Below are 283 nucleotides of genomic sequence, written 5' to 3' on the forward strand. Positions count from 1 at the left end.
CCTGCAGAGGGAGGGGAGAAGTCCCCGGGGGCAGCCTCTGAGGAAGAGCCCTAGTGGCCGGGAGCTTTTTGTAGCCTCAGAGCTGGCTCCGGTCCCCGTGGCTCCACGTGGGTGGGCGGGGCGGGCCTGCCGTTCCCCTCACCCAGGTAAACAGTGGGCACTCGCCCGGGGGTGGCCAGCAGCCGGAGACGGGCAGAGATGGGCGTGGCCGCCGGGTGGAGCCTGGTTTCCCGAGGGCTCCCCAGGTCCCGGCCCGGAGGGATCCTCCCGCCCGACGTGCCCC

The sequence above is a fragment of the Prionailurus bengalensis genome, chromosome D1 (genome assembly GCF_016509475.1).
Source record: "Prionailurus bengalensis isolate Pbe53 chromosome D1, Fcat_Pben_1.1_paternal_pri, whole genome shotgun sequence".
Taxonomy (NCBI): domain Eukaryota; kingdom Metazoa; phylum Chordata; class Mammalia; order Carnivora; family Felidae; genus Prionailurus; species Prionailurus bengalensis.